Here is a 24,022-nt window from a genome sequence, read left to right as displayed (position 1 = left end):
ATTTTATCAACTGCCATTGTGGCATTTATCAAAATGATGATACTGTTTTTCACCTTTGCTCTTCTGGTATTATGAATTATCTTCGTGAATTTCGCAGCACTAAACAATCTTGGAATATGCTCCACTTGGTCAAAGAGCTTCATTCCTTTTCCTGCTACTGCATTTTATTTTCATTGCTTATTTGAAGTGAGGCTGATGCATGATTTTCTTCCTTTGCCTTATCCTGTTCAGGTTTTCGTTGTCTTAGCAACTGCTTGGTTGGTACAGTGAATTGGAAAGCTTCCCATGTATTTTGTGTGTATGTGTGTTTTGAAACAGTTTCAATACCATGAAAATAATTTGTTTAGCAAATGGACAAAACTTTCTGATAAAGCATCAGTGAAATTGGAGACATATTTATCATGCAATCAATGCTTCCTAGCTTGTCCTTCAAAGTTTGTAAGTTCACTTCAGCATTTCCCAAACTGTGATTCATTGAAAACTTTTTTTGCAAGATTTTTTTTTTTTTTTAAAGTTTCCCTGATTGAAAACTCTGGTTAAAACTAAGTTAAATCACTTTCTTTACATGATTCTCAGAGCATTTGTATGCTAATAAACTCTTCAAAAAGGACTAACATATTTACATCACTTAAGCTTTGTAACAGCCTAGTGTCCTACAGAATGCAATCTAAAGAATACTATACAATATTCATTTTTCTGTCTCTTTCTTAGCTATCATGTTATAATTTCACTTCTTCTTATTTTCAACATGCTGACTTCCATCTCAAAATTTTAATTTGCAGCTTTTTTTTTTGATGGGCTGGAAACCATGTAACAAAATTTGTTGGAAGTGTGTAAAAAATAATCACACACAGATTCTTTACAATCTCCATGAAAGATGAGGGACTTTTTTTTTATGAGGAAGGTGGGTTCTATACGTACATGTTGTAATTCTAATTTAGGCTACTGAGAGATCACTTTTGCCCCCTCCTAGGTTTTCAGCTATGTTCTAGACCTGAGATTTCTGATACTATTGCCAATAGCCATGATGTCATTAAAATTAAAGTCAACTAAAATTAAATACAATTAAATTTTCAGTTACTTGGCCACACCAGTCACATTTCAAATGCTCAGTAGTCAAATGTGGCCAGTGGCTACCATATTGGATGGAGCAGATAGGAAACAATTCATTGTTATAGAAAGTCCTACTGGACAGCATTATTCTAGACAGTTGTTTCCAACAGGCAACAGATAAATCTATATTTTAAACCAGAAGGTTATCTCAGAAGGTTATCTAGTTTTTTTGCTAGACAGTACTGTTCTAGATAGTTGTTTGTGACACGTAACAGAGGAATCTGCATTTTAAGCTGGAAAGTTATCTTGGAAGGTTACCTGTTAATGATCTTACATTATAACTAATATTTCTGCCTCACTTATTGACATGTGTTGAAGTGAGATCTCCAAGTAGAAGTAGGCAGTATTGCTTATCCAGTAAGGGATGATGTGCTTTAAATTTCATAACAATGTTTGATGTGAATGGATTCAGCCTCAGTAAGAATTTGTTTTCTAAATGCATCAGGGGTGTGAACTTTATCTTCCCATGAGACTGTGAGTGCTTTAAGGGCCATGTAACCCCAGGGCTACGCATGTACTAAAAACATAATTGGTACCCTAATCATTAGTTTTCAGGATAATGGAGTTCAGAAATAGGGTCATCTCGTTTGAACCAGAGACAACAGAACTTCAAACAATAATATGAATGCATAAATGGCAGGCTGTGTTAATGCACTTTGACCCAAGCCATCATTATCAGCATCAGAACATGGCATAGCTCATTGCTTGAATGACAAAAAATCCAAAATCCTTAACATGGCCTCAGAGATAGTGTGTGATGTAGATCTGCCCACATCCTATCTCATCTTGCAACACTCTCCTCTCTTTCTAGACCAAGCATGTCCAACCCATGGCCTGCAGGCCACGTGCAGCCCAGGATGGCTTTGATAGTGGCCCAATAAAAATTTGTAAACTTTCTTAAAATATTATGATTTTTTTGCAATTTTCTTTTCTCCTTCTTTTTAAATTTTTATTTGTTTATGTTTTAGCTCATCAGCTACCATTAGTGGTAGTGTATTTTACATGTGGCCTAAGACAATTCTTCCAGTGTGGCCCAAGGAACCCAAAAGATTGGACACTCCTGTTCTAGACTATCCCAGCCACACTGACCTTCTTCCAGTTTCTTGAATGTCTGACTTCTTCCCCTGGTTCCAGGGGACAGGCTCAACATTCCTTCCTTTTAAAGAAGGAAATGTCATTCGATGGGGGCTGTTAGTTATGTAGCCACACCTCCTCTGCCAAAGGTGAAGGTGTGACCTAAAATGGGTTAATGAGACTCTTTCTAGGGATTTTATGTAAAGATGCCGGGAATGAGAAGCCCTCTTTCCTCGGAAGGTGCCAGCCCCAAAAACGAAGCTTCAAGCTGTTTGTGGCTCACATGACCCCAGATCTCTCTCTCTATGGCATCTAGAAAATCATGTGCAGTCCGGAGAAGGACGGTATTACTCAGAGAGAAGGAAAGCTGGGTGACGCAGGGGAGGTAGAGGGCAGAAGGGTTTCTTAAACCAGGCATGAAAACATTACCCATCAAAAGAAATTGATAAGTTTTAGACATTAAAAATTAAGAACTATCCTTAAAGATACCATAAGGTAAAACAACAACAACAACAAGCAGAATCAGGAAAGACATTTGCAACTTCCAGACCAATATGACTCAATCAATAAGAGACAGACAACACAAAAGAAAAATTGGGCGAATATTTGAACACACCCTTCTCAACAGCGGAACTCTAAGTGACCAAAAACATGTGACAAAATGTTCTACATCATTAATAGGCAGAGAAATATACATTAAAACAATTATGTGCCCTTGGGTTTGCAAAAATTGTATGATAATAGCACCAAGTGTTGACAAGGACATGGAACAATTGGAATTTGAATACCCTGCTGAAGATAATGTAAATTAGTTTAATTACTTTGGAAACAAACTTGAGCAATATCTAATAAAGCGGCTCATCCACAAACTTTTAGCCAATGATTTACTCCTATTTAAGAAGTATACACCCCAGAGATTCTGATATACCAGAGAAAAGCATTTGAACATGGATACCAACATGGGTATCAACATATGAGGATGTTAATAGAAGCCCCAAACCAGAATCAGACTTTATTAGTTTGCCAGGGCCACCATAATAAAGTACTCCAGACTGGATGGCTTAAAGAATCAATATTTATTATCTCACAGTCCTAGAGGCTGGAAGTCTGAGATCCAGGTGTCAGCAGGATTGGTTTCTTCCAAGTCCTCTCTCCTTGGCTTGCGGATGGCCATCTTCTCCCTGTGTCCTCACATGGTCTTCCATCTGTGTGTGTCTGTGTTCTAATCTCCTTCTTACAAGGACGCTAGTCATACTGGCTTAAGGCCCACTCCAATGATCTCATTTTAACCGATTACCTCTTTAAAGACCCTATCTCCAAATACAGTCATGTTCTGAGGTACAAATAAAAACAAATTTTCTTAGAAGGGGAGGAGGAACACAGTTCAGCTCATAACACAAACCAAATGTTAATCAACAGGAGAATGATTCAATACATTATATGTTTAAATAAATTCATAGAATGGAGATGTATTGCAGTGCAAACTATAGGTACTGCAAGGACATGAATGAATCTTACAAAAACAGTACTGAGCCAAGGAAGCTGTGTTGGGCACCAATGTGCCACTCAGATTCCTCTTCAAGGAAGGGCTCCATTGCACCAGCTGCTAGGAGTGCTGTTGGCAGCTGCCATCAGCTGTCAGCTCCTCCAGGGATTGCTTCAGTTACAGAAAACTGCTTCACCCAACGTCACACTCATACCCTGGTGGCCTACACCCACGACTCATCACTGTGGCCATCTTGATTCAAGTGAGGGCAATTCTGGAGGGCGCCATAGATCAACCAAGGTTCTGGTTGGACCTGAATTGCAGCTCAGCCTTTCCTTTTGCTCACTCCTTCTTTCTCCTACCCTTCTCCTACCCCTCCTCTCCAGCTTCCACAGGTGTTGGTCCCAGGGGAGTCATTCATAAATATCCTGTCCTCCAAACTTCATCTCAGAGTCTGGCTCCTAGGGAACCCAACTTTGGATAGTTGGTTTTGGAAGTGGTTCTAAAAGGGAGACTGCATTAGTTTCCTAGGGCTGCTGTAACAAATTGCCACACACAGGGTGGCTTAAAACAAGATAAATTGATCTCTTACAGTTCTGGTGGCCAGAAGACTATAATCAAGGTGTCAGCAGGGTTAGCTCCTTCTGCAGGCTCTGAGGGAGAACCTGTCCCATGTCTCTCTCCTATCTTCTGGTAACAGCGGGCAATTTGTGGTACTCCTTGGCTTGTAGACACATTGTTCTAATCTCTGCATCCATGTTCACATGGCTTCTCCTTTGTGTCTTCTTCCCTTCTCTTTTCTTATAAGGACACCAGTAATTGGATTTAGGGCCTACCCTAATCCAGGTTTATCTCATCTTGAGATCTTTAATTATATCTGCAGTGACTATTTTTCCAAATAAGGTTATTTACAGGCTCTTGGAGACATATCTTTTGGCGTGGGGGAGACGGTGGCGGGGGGGCTACCATTCAACTCACTGCACAGATGATAAGATGGGGTTTTGAAGCTGAATCACCCACCTCCTGGCTGGCAGTGAGGACCCTGTCCTGAGCAAGGCACGAAGTGGAGGTCCAGTTGTTGCCACTTGTCTGGTAGGGAATGGATGGATGGCAGAGCGGTGGAAGGGAGTGCATTAACTGGTCAATGTTTTGGGCAGTTGTGAAATATGGGGGAAGTAGTAGCTCTAAGGACAATTGAATTGGGTGACTTATGTTAAGCTTGATTGATGGTCCAGGACATAGGAAACAAAAATACGAGGACAGAGCAAAGCAAGCATAGAAAGAGCTTCATCTTCTGCAGGAGGAAGACAGAGAGGCCTGAGGACAGGCCCAGGACCGAATGCTCAGCATGGCTGAACTCCTGAGAAGATGGCATTCCCAAACAAAGCAGATCTTTTATGCCAAGTTCAGGGTACTGACTGGGAAAGAATGGGACTCTGACACATGAGATGAGGATGGCTAGATTGGTATCTCCAGAAACCTGGGGTTCCCAGAACTTTCAGCAAGAGCCCATTCCTCCTCAGGAGTTAGCATCTCTTCCTGCACCCCACTTGGGGATGATACAGAGACTTCAGAAACAAAATAACACGCGTTCCCCACAGCATCTGCTCCCACCCACAGCTTGCTGCTTCACTGTAGATAAGGATAAGTCTCCAGTCTCCTCCTTTGTCCATTTCTCTACTGGCCAGCTTGCCTATCATTATTGATTCATAAAAATTCTTTATATATTAAAGCTAAAACTCTTTTCACAAAGAGACACAAACACACATACCCACACAAAGTTACCTAGAGGTGTTTCAACTTATCCCTATCTACAGCCAAGCAGCCAGCGGTGAGTGGAGGGGGGACAGTGCACTGGGCCTGCTGCACACCCACGACACCAAGGCAGTGTGCTCCAGCAGGAGCCCAGAGCAGTTAGTTGTGATGACAAAATAAAAGGCACCTTTCTATTTAGAGAACAAGACAAGGATGCATCTTAATAACACTCTAACTCGACATTATCCTCAGAGTGGCCCAGTGTCCTAAGTGTCTAAGAAGAAGAGAGTTTAAACTTCAGAAAGAATACACAGACGATCTGCAGATTGTCTACCATGACAACTCAAGAGAATAAATCAACTGAGAAACATTTAGAATTAAGGAATTTTATTAGGTGGCTGAATTGAAAAAATTAAATATATAAACCAAACTTTCTAGTTTTCCCACCTATCAAAAGTGATTATAAAAGCAGTGGAAAAACAGAAGCATAGGAATCAGGAATACAAATAAGAAGAAATACAGAGAGCATATATGATTGTAACAGCAGTTTTTTCTTGAGGAAGAAAAAGATTTGAAAAATAGAGAGTTATATCATGTTTCTGAATGGCAAGACAAAATAAAGTATTGCAAAAAGTCTAATTCAAGATTACTGAATTAATTGGTCAATTAAATATTTAGCTATAGCCTTTGGTTTTTAATAACCGAGTCACTAATTGTAAAATATCAGTCAAGTAATACAGAAAAAATGCAAAGAAAAATGAAATGACAATAAGAATTGTACCACTTAGAAATGACTATACCCTTTGGGGTAAGTCTGTCTGGAAATAACACACGTAGATCTATGTTCACAAGTTTACATTAAGGGAATGATGCTAAACTTCATGTGTCAGAACTTATATTTTTCATGTAATAAAATATCTGGGCATTTTCCAGGTCAAATAAATATATACACATCCTCGTAGAGATCCACCTGGGACGTGCCAATACTTACATAACTGGTCCCCATTGTTACATAACATGCTCCAACCCTGGGCTCCTGTTGTCATTCTTCTCCATTATTAAAACAGCTGCAAACATCCTGAAGAGTTTCTACATGTAACATAATCCCAATAAATTTTCTAACAGTTTTTTTTTTTCATTTACACCTTATTCCTGCAAGAACGACCATAATGAAAAAATAAAAAAAGGTGGCGGGCACCTGTAGTCCCAGCTGCTCTGGAGGCTGAGGCAGGAGAATGGCGTAAACCCGGGAGGCGGAGCTTGCAGTGAGCTGAGATCCGGCCACTGCACTCCAGCCCGGGCGACAGAGCGAGACTCCGTTTCAAAAAAAAAAAAAAAAAAAATGTTGGTGTGGATGTGGTGAAAAGAGAACACTTTTACTCTGTTGGTGGGAATGTAAACTAGTCCAACTACTATGGAAAACAGTGTGAAGATTCCTCGAAGAACTAGAAGTAGAACTACCAAATGGTAGCATCCCATTAGCAATCCCACTATTAGGTATCTACCCAGAGGAAAAGACGTCATTATATGAAAAAGATACTAGCACACACATGTTTATAGCAGCACAATTTGCAATTGCAAAAATATGGAACAAGCCTGAATGCCCATCCATCAATCAACTAGTGGATAAATAAATTGTGGTGTACATGTGTGTATATATATACATATATATATGCACACACACCAAATTGTGGTTGTACATATATATATATATATATACACACCATAATTTGGGGGGGGTGTGTGTGTGTGTGTATATATATATATAAAATGGAGTATCACTCAGCCATAAAAGGGGACAACATAATGGCATTCGCAGCAACCTGGATGGTTGGAGACCATTATTCTAAGTGAAGTAACTCAGGAAAGAAAAACCAAACATTGTACGTTCTCACTCATAAGTGGGAGCTAAGCTATGAGGACCAGCAGTTAAACTATGAGGACAAAGGCATAAGAATGATATAACAGACTTTGGGGACTCGGGGCAAAGAGTGGGAGGGGGATGAGGGATAAAAGACTACACATTGGGTAGAGTGTACACTGCTCCAGTGATGGGTGCACCAAAATCTCGGAAATCACCACTAAAGAACTTATTAACTCCTGGCCAACATTGTGAAACCCCATCTCTCCTAAAAATACAAAAATTAGCCGGGCATGGTGGCCAGTGCCTGTAGTCCTAGCTACTCAAGAGGTTGAGTCAGGAGAATCCCTTGAACCCGGAAGGTGGAGGTTGCAGTGAGCTGAGATAGCGCCACTGCACTCCAGCCTGGGTGACGGTGAGAGACTCTGTCTCAAAAAAAAACAAAAACAAAAAAACTTACTCATGTAACCAAATGCCACCTGTTCCCCAAAAACCTACTGAAATTAAAAAAAAAAACTTAAAAAAAAAAAAAAAGAAATTCTAAAGTGCATCTGGAAGTATAAATATATGAAATTAGGTGGTAAATTTTTGAAAGAGAACAATGTGAGATATTTGTCCTATGAGATGTCAAAATACTTTATGAAGCGATAATGACTAGAAAATGAATAGACCAAGTTTCAGAAACAAAGCAATACAACTAGGAAAAAAGTGAAGTATATTCCAATCTCTCATTATAAGCAAAAGATAAATTTCAAATTAAGTAGACAATTAATTTGCAAATGTAAAATGTATTAGGACAAATTATAGGTGACCATTAATAAAATTTTGGGGTTTGAAACACTTTCTAAGCCTGACACTGAAGTCCAAAAGTATAAAGAAAAAATTAGATAGATTTTACTTAATAAAAGAAATTGAGAACTTACACATACAAAACATTATAATTTTGTAATACAGAAGAGTACTGTTTAATAGAAATATGATGTATGAAATAAATGTGAGCCACATGTGTAATTTAAATTTTTATAAATGCATTAAAAAACTGAAAATTATAATTCATGAAATCAATTTCAGCAATGTATTTCATTTAATTCAATACATCAAAAACATTATCATTTCAACATAAAATCAATACTAACAATTATTAATGGGATATTTTACATTCTTTGTTCTCATGCTAAGTCCTTGGAATCTCACATGCATTTTATTTATTACAGCTCATCTCAAGTAAGATCAGCCATATTTCAAGTCTCAGTAGCCACATGTGGCTAGAGGTGCTGTCTTAGCACAGATACAGACTATCAAAAATAAAAGGCAAATAAAAACTTGAATAGATAAGGTATTTACTTTGTGTGTATATGTGTGTCTGCATCTCTTTGTGAAAAGGGTCTGTAGCTTTAATATATAAAGGATTTTTATGAATCAATAATGATAGGCAAGCTGGCCAGCAGAGAAAGGGGCAAAGGAGGAGACCAGGCAATTCACAAAAGAATCAATAAACAAGGCCGGGCGCGGTGGCTCACGCCTGTAATCCCAGCACTTTGGGAGGCCGAGGCGGGCGGATCACAAGGTCAGGAGATCGAGACCACGGTGAAACCCCGTCTCTACTAAAAATACAAAAAATTAGCCGGGCGCGGTGGCGGGCGCCTGTAGTCCCAGCTACTCAGGAGGCTGAGGCAGGAGAATGGCGTAAACCCAGGAGGCGGAGCTTGCAGTGAGCCAAGATCGCGCCACTGCACTCCAGCCTGGGCGACAGAGCGAGACTCCGTCTCAAAAAAAAAAAAAAAGAATCAATAAACATATAAATATATCCAAGTATTAATTATCAAATACTGAACATTAAAATATAAGAAATAGATAGTTTTACTTATTAAACTGTGAAATGTTACAGAACAAATTCTGAATTCCTGTATTAGTAAGAGTATGATGAAATGAATACTTGTATATACTGCTACCGGGAATGCAGACAGGTACAACCCTTGTGGATGGAAATATGTATCAAAAGGTTTAGTACATGTTTCCCTTTGAGGTAGAAATTCTACTTGCAGGAATTTACCTTAGGGGGTGTATTAGTTTGCTAGAACTGCTGTAACAAAACACCACAAATGTGGTGGCTTAAACAACAGAAATTGACTGGATCATAGTTCTGGAGGCCAGAAGTCCAAGATCAAGATGTCAATAGAGTTGGTTCCTTTTGTGAGCTTTGAGGACGAATCTATTCCCCTGCCTCTCCCTTAGCTTCTGCTGGTTTGCTCACAGTCTTTGGTGTTCCATGGCTTGTAGAAGCATCATCTAATCTCTGCCTCCATCTGTGCAAGACGTTTTCCCTGTATACTTGTCTGTCTCCAAATTTCCCCTTTTTGTAAGGACACCAGTCATATTGGATCAGGGCCCACCTTACTCTAGTATAACCCAATTTTAACTAATTACATCTGCAAGAACCTTATTTCCAAATAAGGTCACATTCTAAGGTACTAGGGTTTAAGACTTTAACATGTGGGTTTTTGGGAGACACAGTTCAATGCATAACAGGAAGTGATAAAAGATGTGAACAGACATTTGGTTACTAGAACCACTTCTCACCACCTGTCCTTTCCATCCTTGGCTAAGCCAGCATCATTCTCACTTGAATTCCGCCAGGCAGGCTGAAGGGAGTGTGCCAGGCGGGCTGGAATTGAGCATTCTGAGCCAGCCTGGCACATAGTTTTCCCAATTAGTGGGTCCATGCAATTTAGCTCATCTTGAAGTTAAAGCAATTTTTGCCAATGTTGCTAAGGCTACTACTTCTGTCATTGAGCCACCTTCATCATTTTTTCACAATTCTTCTTCCTTGACACTTAGGAAGTTTCCATTCTGTGTAGAGCAGTCGCCTTTGTTATCATTGAAAACTTAAGAACAGAAAACCGCTCAAAAGTAAAAAGAGAATAAAATAGCGGTATGTTAGCTGTCACCAGCTGGATCTGAGTGTTGAGTTCATGTTGCCTAGGAACTGAAGATCCTCCACATGCTTTTGTGACCAGATGTTGTGAAGAAACCTGGAAAGGGTCTGATCTTATAATTATGCATATGACTGGGACACCCAGGAGGTCATCTAATCAGGAATATGCAGATATATGAGTCAGGACAATTCCTAAGATAGCTATCATTTGGGACCACCAAGAGCGTTCTTAAGAATAGCATCATCTATGGAACTGGAAAAGCTACTGGCAAAAAACAAGTTGTAAAAATTCTCACCATAACTTTAAGGGTGGGGGAAATCGCTTCATTTTAAGGATTGGACTGCTTTTGATCTCAACTGCTTATTCTTTCTTTCCATGTAAGTCACAGGAGAAAAAAGAATCTTGAAATGGAATCTATAATCTGTCCCTTTAAAGAACACATTTGAGTACCCAGTCCTAAGTGGTTTCAAGCACACAACATCACAGGACTCAATAAATAATTGATATAAATTAATGGCTGATGAAAGAAACATATCCACACTGATCTATAATTACTGGAAGCCACCTCATATATTTTTCATAAGAGTGACGTTTCATTGCAGGTTTTTTTCCTCTAAAATTCAGTGTATTTAGAATTTAAATTGCTTTCAATAATTGCTTTTAACTGCTTTCAGTGGCAGAACTTCTCTGTCAATATGGGCATCTGAGAAGCTTGGGATTCAGTGCTTCTTTTATATCTTCTGGTTCTGCCTGACATTATAACCTTAAATGGTGACACCAAAGAAGAAGATTGGGATGACCAGGAACACCCGTCAGGACACTTCAGCTGCCTCCCATTCTGAATGTGGCTTCCACAGAGCCCCAGCAGAACGTCCTTCTTCTGAAGCTTGCAGGAGCAGAAGCCAGGTCCAGATTGGCAGGAGAATGAGTTTACAGCCCAAGCCATCTACGGTGTAGGTATAGGCCATTGGGTACAGTGTAGACATATGATGCCACACAGAAATCAACTCTGTAAGCAATGACGGAGATTTCAGCTAGTGTTCTGAATTCACTTCCCCAAAACAATCATTCAGACAAATGACAGGAATAAGCAAATCATCAATGACAGCAGCCAGTACCATCCCCTGGTCCTAATCAGGAACCTGACTTTTGTTACTAAGAGCATGGGTTGTGGAGTGTCAGGTAGACTGTGGCACCATTTTTGGCTCTGACGCTTGCTAGCAAGCTGCAACTTGGGCAAGTTACTTTATATTTTTGAGCCTCAGTTTCCTCATCTGTGAAACAGAATGATACCTACTCCACAGAGTGATTTAGCGAATTAAGTGAACTGAAGTCTAGAGCTTTTGGTACAATTACTAACAGCATTTGAAAATTAATTGGTACAATCTAAGTTAAGAGATCTGTCTCCAAGGTGTGTGTGTGCCCTTTGGTTCACATGTGTTGTATGGGGAGAGTAGTAAAGGAGGAATGCTCTTTGGAAAGCTTAGGAAATCATCAGAAGAGTATGGAAGCTTTAAACATTACACATACCAATGAAGAACTAGTTCATATAGTGTTTTTCTTTCAGTGTGTTTTGGAATATACAAATTGCCTATTTTCTGTTAAATATTGTACATTGGCAAGTTCTACTTTATTATTATTATTATTTATTTATTTATTTTGAGATGGAGTCTTGCTGTGTTCCCCAGGCTGGCGTGCCATGGCAGGATCTCGACTCACTGCAACCTCTGCCTTCCGGGTTCAAGCAATTTTCTTGCCTCAGCCTCCCAAGTAGTTGGAATTACAGGTGTTCGCCACCATGCTTGGCTAATTTTTTGTATTTTTAGTAGAGACAGGGGTTTCACCATGTTGGTCAGGCTGGTCTCGAACTCCTGACCTCAGGTGATCTGCCCTCCTCGGCTTCCCAAAGTGCTGGGATTACAGGTGTGAGCCACTGTGTCCGGCCTTCTATTTTCTGTAAGTAAAAATGATTCCTTATAATTAAAGACACATGATAAGCAACATCCAATATTATAACTTTAGCCAGGGGATTTGGCTAATGCAACTGTATATAAGAATCCCAGAAAACAAGTGGTTGCGGAACAAACTCACTTCTACTTCTTTTTCCCATTGCCGTTCCTATTCCTTCTCTTCTTCTCTTCTTACCCTTCTTTTTCTTCATGATTGGCCTGAAAAATTGAACTCTTTGTATCTTAGAATGAAAAAGGGAAATTTTTCTTATTTTGATTTTTCCATGTGTTGGAACCGAACTGTCGATTCTCTCCTGGGCAGGGGTCGCCGCGAAGGATCACCGACACGAGATTCACAGCAGAGAGTTGTTTATTACTAGCGCGCTAGGGTCCCAAGCTCTAAGTTGGCCCTGGGACCCCGAGTGCTTGTTACAGGTTGTTTATATAGGCAAACACAAGTTTAAACACAGCTTAGGGCGCGAAATTCAAACAAAGCTTTAGGCGCGTGGTAATTGGGTCTGTCTATGGCCTGAGCAAGGTATCTTGTTCTGATTGGTTGGGGCGGGACCTTAGGAGGTTCTTTCCTGGAATTGCTGATTCTGGGAACATCGGGGACATTGAGGCAGGGTGGGACCCCATGAGGCTATCAGGGTGGGACCCCATGAGGCTATTTCCCGGAATTGTCTTTCTGTTTGGGTTCTGGGAACATCGGGGGGCTATCCGTGGCCATCTGGGGTTTAAGTTTCATGATGGCCAAGCTTTTTAAATTTTATGAGGCTTAGGAATTATGAGGCCTAGTTTCACATGAAGCGCATTAAATGTCATATCAAGGCCTCCAGGATGAAGGTGTGGAGGCTGTAATCAAAGGTGAATAAAGCCCTTCCTTTGACTTACAGCTTTGCGTAGAGTCTGGGTAGTTGTTCATGAACCTCATTTTCTTTTCTTCCTGGTCACACAGCCAGACATTTCCCAGTCACTCTTCAAGGTAGGTGTTGCCACAGGGCTGAGTTCTGGCTAGTGCAATGTAGTTGGAAGTAATAGCTGTCACTTCCAGCCCTAGCCTCTCAAACTCTCACTCTTTTCCCTTCTCTGCTGGATTTAACGGATGATCTCAGAGGGGCTCTAAGGCCCAGGGGATACCAGAACTACAGAATGGAAGAGACGGGCCCTTGAATCCCAAGTGAATAGCTGCCTGCTGAACTCCCACATTCAACTGGGCATGAGCAAGAAATAGACTTTTTTTGCATGAATCCTCAGAGATAAGGGTTGTTTGTCACAGAGTCCAGCCTGCCCTCTTACAGATACAGCCTTTGGGTACTTACATAGGCACGTGATCCTTTTTATCTTCACTGTGTCCTTCTCAAGCACAGAGATTTGCCCAAGGCCTATGGTTGATGTTTGATTAAGCTGGAACTAATCCCCCAGTCCCATAGAATCTCTGATTGAGAAGTTTTTGTTTTGTTTTGTTTTGTTTTGTTTTTTCCAGAGACAGGTTTTTCTCTGTCTCCAGGCTGGAGTGCAGTGATGTGATTATAGCCCACTACAGCCTGGACTCAAGTGATCCTCTCACCTCAGCCTCCTGAGTAGCTGGGATTACAGGTGTGGGTCATTGCACCTGACCCCGTGATCAGTAGATTAATGAGTATAATTCTATAAGCACCTTTGCATGACCTCTGTGTGTGCAGGTACTATGCTAGATACTGGGAACACAGAAGTAATTGATCCCCAATGATTGTTTAGTTCAGCTACACAGAATTCTTAAGTTAACATCTATAATAGTGTGCAAAATTAAATACCTTCCCAAACCAGGCAGTAATATCAATATGTAAATCAGGCTGAGCGTGGAGTAGGAAGGTCTTCAGGAAACTGAAGAGTGGAGACATCAGCCAAAGGTGTTTAAATAAAAAATCTGAAAACACCATGCTGGCCTGGCAAAGCACATCTCTGGGTTGGATTCAGCCCACTGGCTCTCAGTTTGTGATCCCTGCTCTGCAGCACCTCTGGAATGGTCCTGTGGTCATTGAGTTGCATGCCATTATAATGGCAACTGCTTAGAGTAGATCTGTGATCTCAGGCCAATTAGAAACCTCAAGATTCAATTCCAAGACTTTTTTTTGTGCTGTCTGAAAAGTGGACAATCTTTTCCCCATTTTTGTTGCATGTGAGATGATGATAGTTCTGGCTCCTGTGACCGTCTTACAACCATGAGTGGAGGCAAGATCCTTATGTCTGAGAATAAAGCCCAGATGGAGAAGGCTGAAACCAAGAAGCACAGAGACAGAAGCCAAGTCTTGGTCACCTGAGCCCTTGATCGAGCTGCTGCTGAATACAATATGCCCCTACTATTTTAAACTTCCTGAACCGATAAATCCCTTATTTACTTAAGCAAACTTGGGTTGGGTTAGGTTTTTGTTTACTTGCAAACTGGTGCACGGTTCTCTTTAAAAGGGGATCTGGTGAATAAAATTTCTCCGACTCCTTAAACACAACAGATGTGCCACAGGGTGGGGCGAAGATCTAGCAACTTCCAAGTCTGAATATCCATGGTGGGGCTCAGTGGTTACACTAGAATTACCAAAATCCTTTCACATTACTGAAAGAGAAGGCAGCCTGTTGTGAAGAAAAGTCCTCCTACACATTTCTGTTCCATCTCTGCAGCATGAAAAGGATGAGACCTCTTATATGTCAACATTTAATGACTTTCTGTTACTTGATCCTAGAAATAGAGTTGTTTTCAGACAAGAGTCTCCCAATAAAGGAGATTTCTTACCTTCAAAAGACGGCAAGAAAAGAACTCAAGATCTAGGATGGTGGCAGCACAGGCAGAAAATCTGTATTTGATTTTAGGTCTACGTCATCGTCTGCTGCATGGCCGTTGAAGTAACCCTGGTGCTGTGCTACTCATCAATCCACCAATATTTACTGGGCACTGGCTGTATCAGGAACCATGGGAGGCACGGGGATCTTGCAGATTATACCCATCTCCAAGGCTGTTGGGCACCAGAGACACAGGTTGTTTACTCCTGAGATACAGCATTACACGGGAACTAATTTTCCATTTGTTTATAGTTTATGGGAAACAAGAAAGCAATGAATATATTTGAGCCTGGATTATGCATCCTATTCCAGGATTAAGAAAAAGGTACTCAGAGGCAGCAAAAGTAAAAACACACATGAATGCAGCCACGGTTCCCAGGACTCCATGCTGATGCGCATCCAGTCTTTGTTGTCACAAGAGTTGTAACTTTTGTATGTGTGTGTAAGGGCTAAAGATGTATAAATTGGGGCTAATCCTTAATCCACAGTCTGTGATTGATCAAAGATGATAGGTTCAAAACAAAGCTCAAAGCTTTCTTGTACTGTGTTTTGTGCTCTAGGGACTCGGATTCCTTGGCCTTTGTGACACTCTACTTATAACATGCCCATTTGTGGTCAAATGCTACCTTTTATACCCTCTGAGGGAAGAGTAGTCTCATTTATTGTTGTAACTTCCACTATACCTAACATCAGGAAGGAAAGAAGAAAAGAAGTAAAGAAGAAAGGAAGAAAGAATGGAGGGAGAAAGACAAGGGTTTGGAGAACATTTAAATAAATATTCTTGCCATTAATGAAGCGGCTATCAATTTCCTTACTTGTTACATTCAGAATTCAAATAAAAGAAAATTCTCATCTTGCATTTGTCCACATTTTGATCCATAGAGGTGGTTTTCAGTGTGAGAACATCACTCAAGATAGGAGAGGCAACACAGGGCAGAGGAAGGGCCCTACACAGGCCCAGAACATAGTCCCTGCTCCAGCATATCATTGTTGAGAGGTTTTGAGCAAGTACCTTCATTTCTCTGAGCCTTAATTACTTCATTTATAAAATGGGGGCCATAAAACCTGCCTCACAGCATTGCAGAACCAAGTGAGCTAGCATATGTGAAATTGCTTCATAAATGGTAAAATGAAGTCCCCCATAATCATGAAATTGATTTAACGCAAACTTCTTATCTTCCAATTATGTACTTCAGGAGTTCAGCATGGGTCTCATTGGGCTAAAATAAAGGTGTTGGTGGGGCTGCGTTCCTTCTGCAGGCTCTAAGGGGGAATTGATTTCCTTGCTTTTTCCAACGTCTAGAGGCTGCCCATATTCCTTGGCTTATGGCCTCTTCCTGTGTCCTCAAAGCCAGTCATGTTGCATCTATCTGATTCTACTTCCATTTCTTTCTCTGATACTGAGTCTCCTGTCTCCCTTTTCCATTGTGATTCCATTGGACCTACCCAGATAGTCCAAAATAATCTCCCTGTTTTAAGATCTGCTGGTTAGCAACCTTAGTGCCGTCTGCAACCTTAATTCCCCTTTCCATGTGACTTGACATATTCACAGGTTCTAGGAATTAGGATGCAAATGTCTTTTGAGGGCCATTATTCTGTTTACCACAGCAATTTAAATTGAACCTTCTCAAGAGTCTTTAACTTTCTTGATGCTCTTCAAAGAAACTGACTACCGGTTCTGACGGTGTTGGTAAGAGTTTCTACTGCAATTGCAGTGAGCACAGTGATAGTGAGTTAGAAGGAGTTCCAACTAGTCTCCCACGAAAGAACTAGGAAGCTCAGCTAATTCTTCCTTTTCTCTCATATCCTATGTCAATCAATCATCCAGGCCCCCTAAAGTTTAAAAAATCATCCCTTCTCTCCATCATCACTATCACTCTCCTCACCTCTTGTTGGGACCATATTGTTCCTTTGTTTCCATTCTTGACTTGACCACCAGAGAGACACAGGGCAATCTCCTAAATCCAAAATCTGGCATTGGTCTTGTGATAAGGCTGTTCAGTGCTTACGTGCTGCTTGCAAGATGAGTTCCAAAGTCCTCTGCCAGGCCACCGAAGTCCCCCTGCCCACCTACTCAATCTCCTCTCCTCCACATACATCTTACCACTTACTCCAAACTCTAGCCACACGCATCGATTTGCTGATGCTCACCCTGTGTTTTGGTTCATGCTCCATCTTTTCTCATTCCCCTGGGCCATGTGCTGTCCCTTTTGGGGACTCCTATAAAAATGGTGCGTACCTCCATCAGTAAACCGACTGCGTTTTAATTCTCCATTTCTGTATCTTCCTCCTTGGCTATATTGTAACTCCTTACAAGTGGGCACCAATTCGCATGAATCTTTGTAACTTCAGTACTCTGCATTAGGCCCATACATAGTTGGCGCTCAATCAGGGCTAGGTTAATGAATGAATTGAGTAATAAATTAAAGAACAAATCAATGAGTAAAAGGAGAAGGTAAATATGAGAGGGTGTGTCTGAGCACATGAGCCAAGGGAGAATTGCCATTGAGGTCCATCTTCTATGCAGCCAGCTGCTCGAGCAGCAACAATTTGAGAACAGCAAAATGCACTTAGGGGAAAATCACTGAGACCTTCCATTAAGGTTTGATGTGCAATGATGGGTGGCCATGAACTTGCATAGCAGCATGACAATCCCAGGGAACAGAGTCCTCGTGCAAACAGAACCTTTCCACACATGAAAAATGTGACGGTTGTTCATTTGACTTTTATTGAGTCCCACCATGTTCCAGTCTCTGCTTCTGGCACTGGGGACACACTGGTGAAAAGGCTAGAAGGGGAGAGAGACCATCAGTGATGTGTAGCACTGTACTGAAGGTACTAATGTCAAGTAGTGGTCAATGCAATGATGAAAAACAAGGCAACCTGACATGACAAAGTGGCTAGGGTGATGAGCAGGGGTCTCTGGATGATAGAATGACTGAACAGACACTTGGAAGAAGATAATAATAATCAGAATATAATAATGATGGTGATGGGGCAGACACAGTGGCTCACGCCTGTAATCCCAGCACTTTGGGGGGCCAAGAAGGGCAGATCACCTGAGGTCAGGAGTTCGAGACCAACCTGACCAACATGGAGAAACCCAGTCCCTACTAAAAATACAATAAATTAGCGAGATGTGGTGGCCCATGCCTATAATCTCAGCTACTCAGGAGGCTGAGGCAGGAGAATCACTTGAACCCAGGAGGAGGAGGTAGCGGTGAGTCGAGATCATTGAGATCATGCTGTTGCACTCCAGCCTGGGCAACAAGAAAGAAACTCCATCTCAAAAAAAAAAAAAAAAAAAAAGGATGAGCACTTCAGAATGCTTGCTGTGTGCCATGCACTGTTTTGAGTGCTTTATCTATATTAACTAATTAAATATCTCCAAGGATGATATAAATTTCCATTAGTTACACTTACATTTGTCGGATTTCTACTTAACAAAGAAGAAAACTCTATTTTCTATTTGCACAGAGAGGTCACCAAGTTCACATAGCCAATGGTGAGTGGTGGTCTGACTCTTCAAAGTCCAAGCTCAAATCATAATTTATTTGCTGTTAATAATAATATTGATAGTATTAATAGTTATAATCACAATGGTGAACAGTTCTTAAGAAAAATATTGCTAGGTGTGCTTTACATAGGGTTAACTCATTTAGTTTTCACAAGAACTCTGGGTAGATACTATTTTCATTGTTTTCTAGATGAAGAAATAAGCTCAGAGAAGTTATGAAAGTTGCTCAAGATTACACAGGTAAAGTGGTGAATTTGGAATTTTCACCCAGGCAGTCCTCTTTTGCAGCCTGAGCTCTTACCCTTTGCCTTGTACATTTTTAGGCAGCCAGGTACTAGAAGATCTAGGGGAAGGAGTTGTATATATAAAATGAAAAGCACTAAGAGCCCAAGAAGGAATCAAGGGAGAGAGCACAGGGAGACAAGGTCATAGGTTGTTGTAGACAGGGTCATAGGTTGTTGTAGATTATCATTTGGAGTGGGTTGTTGTAGATCATCATAAGGAGTGGGTTGTTGTAGACAGTTGTTTGAAGTGGGTTATTGTAGACCATCATAGGGAGTGGGTTGTTATAGACTATCATAGGGAGTGGGTTGTTGTAGAACATCATAGGGAGTGGGTTTTTGTAGATCATCATTTGGAGTAGGTTGTTGTAGACCATCAAAAGGAGTGGGTTGTTGTAGACTATCATTTAAAGTGGGTTATTGTAGACCATCATAGGGAGTGGGTTGCTGTAGACCATCATTTGAGTGGGTTGTTGTAGACCATCATTTGGAGTGTATTGTTGTAGATCATCAAAGGGAGTGGGTTGTTGTAGACCACCATTTGAGTGGGTTGTTGTAGGCCATCATTTGAAGTGGGTTGTTGTAGACCATCATAGGGAGTGGGTTGTGGTAGACCATCATAGGGAGTGCGTTGTTGTAGACCATCATAGGGAGTGGGTTGTGATAGACCGTCATCTATGTGGGTTGTTATAGACCATCATTTGAAGTGGGTTGTTGTAGACCATCATAGGGAGTGGGTTGTTGTAGACCATCATAGGGAGTGGGTTGTTGTAGATAATCATGGGGAGTGGGTTGTCATAGACTATCATCTGTGTGGGTTGTTGTAGACCATCATAAGGAGTGGGTTGTTGTAGATCATCATAGGGATCATTTGGAGTGGGTTGTCACAGATCATCACAGGGAGTGGGTTGTTGTAGACCATCATCTGTGTGGGTTGTCGTAGACCATCATAGGGAGTGGGTTGTTGTAGATAATCATGGGGAGTGGGTTGTCATAGACTATCATCTGTGTGGGTTGTTGTAGACCATCATAAGGAGTGGGTTGTTGTAGATCATCATAGGGATCATTTGGAGTGGGTTGTCGCAGATCATCACAGGGAGTGGGTTGTTGTAGACCATCATCTGTGTGGGTTGTCGTAGACCATCATAGGGAGTGGGTTGTTGTAGACCATCATTTGAGTGGGTTGTTGTATACCATCATGTGCGGTGGGTTGTTGTAGACCATCATTTGGAGTGGGTTGCTTTAGACCATCATTTGGAGTGGCTGTTGTAGACCATCATATGCAATGGGTTGTTCTGACTACAGTGGGAAGCCACCTGACAGTTCTGAAAAGGGGACTGATATAATCCAAGAAGTACTTTGAAGGGATGACTTTGGAAGAGGGTGTGGAGAATGGATCCTGTGAACAAATTGGAAGCCAACAGACTAGCTAGGAGCTGTCACCAACTTCTAGAAAAGATATGGTGGCACCTTGGATGAAGGAGGTCAGCAGCAGTGACCAGAGAAATGGTCAGATTTGGACTACACTGAATCAGATTTGGAGGCAGAAATGACAAGAGTTACTGGTGGACTGGGCCAGGGAAAAAGAGAAGAACCAAAGGTGACTCCAGGATACCGGTCTGAGCAATTAGTTGGCCAATAGTGTAAAGAGCTGATGTAGGGAAGAGATGCAGGTTTGGAGTGAGGGTGTGGCTTGGAATCAAACACTCTGGGACCTATTAAGTCAGAGGTGCTTATTAGACACGTGAAGGGAGACATTAAGGATAATCCTTGGAGATTCCTTAAAACATGACTTCTCCCATCTTAAGCTTAAGGTATAACTGAAGGCGGCTCCTGGAACAGCCCAACTTCTCTTTGAGCTTCATCTGGGCCAACCTGTCTCCCCGTGTCTCTTACTCTGAGTGACTCTGAGTGCGTGCATGTGTGTATGTGTGTGTGCATGTGCACACGTGCGCCTCATGAGGTTCAGCAAAGACGGTGAGCAAAAAGACCCTGGAACCAGATGGTCTGGACTTCCAGCCTGTCTCCACCACTCGCTGGTTATGTGACCATGGGTAAATTACTTAATCTGTTTGTGCCTCAGTTGTAAAATGGGGATGATGATACCGGTAGCACCAACTCACAGGTTTCTTGGAAGCTTCAGTGAGTCAGTACAGGTAAAACACTTAGAAATGTGCTGACATATACCAGGTACTCAACAAATGTTAGCTAATGTCATGGGGGAGTGTGCACCCATGCACATAAATGGAGAGAGTGTTTGTGATTGGAGAAACGTTAAAAATAGAAATTCTTTATTGGGAAAATTGTCGAACACCTTCCTGCTTCAGATATCACTATTACAGTATGGATATAAGGGGCAAAAGCTGAACAGATCCTTGCTTGTTGGATACCACATCAAAACAGACTCGAACCTCCTAATAATAGGTACCTGTTTCTTCCTTAGCTAACAGTCTCAATTTTTACAAGACTGAATTCCTTGCATGTGGAGTTTTGCCTTAATCATGTCTGAATTTGTAGTCCCCAGTCCAGAGGCTGGCAGCCAGCTGATACCGGACAGGGTTCCCAGGGGCCAGCGCTCTGTGGAGCCCGTTCGCCCCTTGGAAAATATCTTTCCCGTCAGGTTACTTTGGGGGCAAATATTCAATTATCTGGGGCTGCTTGGCTATTTTTGTCTCTGACATTTGAACCCATCTCCACTCAGAGACCACTCTGCGGGATGGTAATATTTCTAATAATCCTAATTGTTCATTGCTTTTCATGTTCCCTTTTCCATTACACCTCACCGCTCATAGCCTTCATGCTTTTAAGTAACATTCGGCATCTTCCCTGTGTTGGGATGGGTTTATCGTCCCCCAGATTGGAAGGAAGATGGAGCAGCTCTGCTAACCCAAGTGGGCCTGGAATGTGTTTTTCTTCCCATGCCATTACCACATAAAAGTGGTCAGAAATCACTCAGAACTTATTTTGTTTTCTCAAGCAAAGTTTCGGTAATTCAGATAAAAGGGAAGAAATAGGTTCTTACTGCCAGGAGCTCTAAACTGGGATAGAGGTCATATAGGCCAAGGTCATATAGGCCAAATGGACAACTATGTGAATTTTTAATATACAAAGTAGTTTCATTTTCTCCCACACTCAAAAGCTGAAGCACCGTTGGGCTGCAGTCAGGACAAAAATATTTCCCCAAAAGCCCAGTTCCCCTCACCTCGTTTGCTTTGTCTAGTAGTATTTGAATGCAGATATTTAAATGCAGTTTCCTCTGAGCCTCTTTGAAATTATCTACTTTACCTTTCATCTCCTCTTTCTAATTCCTTGCTCATCGACATCATTGACAAGCTTGAGTCAAGGAACTTGTCTGACAGTTGAGAGATGTTAACACATTGCTATTAGAACACGGTCTTGTATAAGGAGTTGACTTCTGTCTCAGCAGTGGTTCACATGTACTGATTCTTTACTCTTTAGGATGCCTGTGCTTTACAGATATCTGCAGGCAGTGTTATTGTCAGAGGTGAAGACACTAGGCTTATAGAGGTCAGGAAACTTGCCCAAGGTTGCCCTGGAACCTGGGCTTTAATACAGGCTGATGTGCCTCCTGAGACAGAACACTTAATGACTATGGCATTCTGCTTTACGCTGAAAGATTTAGTATAAAGGTATGAGGCAAATTGTCATTGTTTACATTTATGTAGGTGGACATCAAATCCTTTGGTCTCGGAGTCTGTGTTATTCTTGGTCTTTGTTAATTGACATCTCTATTCTCTCTCTCCATCCCCAACTCCATCTCCACCTCCATTCTCATCTCCATCTCTGTCTCTGACTCCATTTCTGTCTCCATCTCTATTTCTGCCTGTATCACCTACTGTTTATTCTTGTTCCAAGTTCTAGTGTGGGTTCTTGCATGCGAAGCAACTTGGATACCTGATAGAAAGTTCGCTGAAAAGCTTCACGTGGCCCCTTGCACCTGGGATGACTGAGGAAAGCTCCTCACGACCATGAAAGAGTCGAAAGCTCCTGCTTTGTCCCCTGGGTGTCTTGACTCAGCTCTGCTCTTCTTGCTGCTCTCCTCTAGGCCTCCTGCCTGAGTGACATACCATCCCCCATGAGTCATCCACGTGTCCTTCTCCAACTCATCAGCCATTGTGCTGACTCTTTACCATCACAACCACCCTAAATCTGAGGACATTTCATCACCTCCATGGCCCCACCCTAGGAAGTCCAAGCCACGCTCATCTCTAGCCTGGACCACCGGGCAACACAGAACCCCACCAGTCCCCCGGTCACCTCCCAGTCACTTATGTGTGCTGCAGCCAGAAGGATGGTTTCAAAGACTCACAAAATCACTCCTTTCCTTGCTTAAAACTCCGGGAGGCTTCCCACGATATGCAGAATAAAAACCTTTATAAGGGCCTACAAAGTCCCATATAATCTGACTCCTGGCTATTTTCCCACTCATTCTTTCCTCTCTCTACCGCCTTCACTCAGTCCTGGCAAGCTCACTCCAGACTTTCGCTTCTCCTGTCTGCCTGGGCTGCATTTGCTCCCCACCAGGTCCCCTCTTTTCTGGCTCTCTTGTTTCACTCAGGTCCCTGCTCAGTTCTTACCTCTGCAGAAAGACTTCTTTGGACCGTAGATCTGACAAAAAACCCATCCTGCCGCTGTCTATTCCTTTCCCCTGTTTTATTTTTTATATTACTTGGCACTACTGGCATTTTTGTTTGCTGTTTTTCTGTCCCCCTGTCTGGGATGTGGGCTCCCTGGGGAAGGGGTGTGATCTGCCATGTTCACTACTGTAGTACCGTGCCTGAAACAGTGTCACAAAAGCTGTGACATCAGAAAGACTCATCAATGTAGGGCCTGGTAACTTACATTATACAACACACCAGAGAGAGCCAAAACTCTGCCCTGGTTCCGTCAGTGACCCACTAAGATGCCAATTGCTTAATCCTTTGAGCAAGATGTTAATTCTTATATAGTGAGGCCACTGGGATAGGCACCTTAACATTCACCACAATTGAGTCTGTTCTGTGCAGTTTCCTTAATATGCTTAAGTACAAAAATGGTATTCCCCTGAATGTCTTCTGGATAACTGAGAAAAGAGGTGTTTTTCCTACAGTAACTAATCATGTCAGAATAGAAACTGAGATCTGTGGTTATTACTGCAAGGCCCCATTCATGTTCCATTCTCTTCCTTGGAGAAAGATGGCAGTGGGCAAAAGAAAATCAGCTTTCTTTCACA

The 24,022-nt window shown here is 41.7% G+C and overlaps 1 long non-coding RNA gene across 2 annotated transcripts; it reads right to left on the bottom strand.

The window, feature by feature from the left end:
- Window positions 1-11,902: 11,902 nt before the first annotated feature.
- On the bottom strand, window positions 11,903-23,860 carry LOC126932040 (uncharacterized). Of its 2 annotated transcripts, XR_007718090.1 has the most exons (5): window positions 23,388-23,860; window positions 22,705-22,864; window positions 18,415-18,548; window positions 12,317-17,779; window positions 11,903-12,179 (listed from the first exon to the last, which is right to left on the bottom strand). It is a non-coding gene; the product is annotated as an uncharacterized LOC126932040 (long non-coding RNA). The 2 variants fall into 2 exon arrangements; XR_007718091.1 differs by lacking the exon at window positions 22,705-22,864.
- Window positions 23,861-24,022: the final 162 nt, after the last annotated feature.

The sequence above is a fragment of the Macaca thibetana genome, chromosome 12 (genome assembly GCF_024542745.1).
Source record: "Macaca thibetana thibetana isolate TM-01 chromosome 12, ASM2454274v1, whole genome shotgun sequence".
Lineage (NCBI taxonomy): Eukaryota > Metazoa > Chordata > Mammalia > Primates > Cercopithecidae > Macaca > Macaca thibetana.
Note: the sequence above shows the minus strand (reverse complement) of the source record. Positions and strands in the feature narration are given on the sequence as shown.